The sequence below is a fragment of the Salmo trutta genome, chromosome 33 (genome assembly GCF_901001165.1).
Source record: "Salmo trutta chromosome 33, fSalTru1.1, whole genome shotgun sequence".
Lineage (NCBI taxonomy): Eukaryota > Metazoa > Chordata > Actinopteri > Salmoniformes > Salmonidae > Salmo > Salmo trutta.
Genome location: NC_042989.1, coordinates 23,365,822 through 23,366,922, shown reverse-complemented (window position 1 = coordinate 23,366,922; position 1,101 = coordinate 23,365,822).

Here is a 1,101-nt window from a genome sequence, read left to right as displayed (position 1 = left end):
TAGTCATGATTTCTGCATTTTCGCAGACACTGTAACCAAAGTCCAGGTATTGGGTCTGTGTGAATGGCTTTTTTGCAGGTAAATTCATTAACACTTCCATTGTTGAACACCTCCCCATGATTTAACAACACCTCCCACCCATCCCTATAGAGCCCCGCAGTGGTGTCATAATACCCATACAACATTGCAGTCAAACAGGGAAATGGTTCCAATCGTTTTTCCAACATAAATTTTTCCCATAGAGGATTTTAGGAACACTTCAAATAAGGGCTGTGGGTCGTGCAGGTACTTACCCTGGCGTGAAGTTTGACAACCATGTAAATCTCTCTTGGACAAGGTGACTTTTATCAATATATTCGGCTCTATTTACTCTCCGATTTGAAAATGCAAATTAGCATCAAAGTAGACATGATGCAAAATTACAAATCCCTGCAAGCTCCTGCATGCCATCTCTGGCTGACACATTTGCTTACAGGTATTGAGTCAATTTAAAACTTGCACAAGACAGTTTACAGAATTGTCCATTTAAAGAAACTTAGCCGATGTATTTATTAATACATTTAGCTAACATTAGATAGTTAATCCAGAGATTTTTTTACCTTTGCCTTGATTCGGCAGTCTCGTCCAGAGCATCATGGCATTTGTTCTTTATAAATGCCACATTAGCAGCTAATTAGCATTTACTTTTTGTGGGTGAAACAGGCAAATATATTAATAAAAGTCAGCTTGTCCTAGAGTGATTTACAGGGTTATCAGATAGTCACACCAGGGGAATCCTACACAAAACACAGCCTTTATTTTAAGTGTTCCTAAAATACCCTATGCTATAGAGGAAATTAAATAGTGGAAAAATGAGTGGAACCATTTCCCTGTTTGACCGCAAGTGGTCAATTAAGTCTATTTGAAAGGGGGGTCATCTAAATATTTCCTTACATTTTTTTTACAGGTAACATATCACATCTTCTGTTTGGAATGGGGTATGTTTCATGAAGATTATCAAGCAAACATCTGCTCCTCGCCTGATTGGTTAAAGTCAGCAGTGGCCGCATCACTTTTTCATCAAATTGAGCAGAGCTGAACTTTTAAACCCCGCTCTGCTCG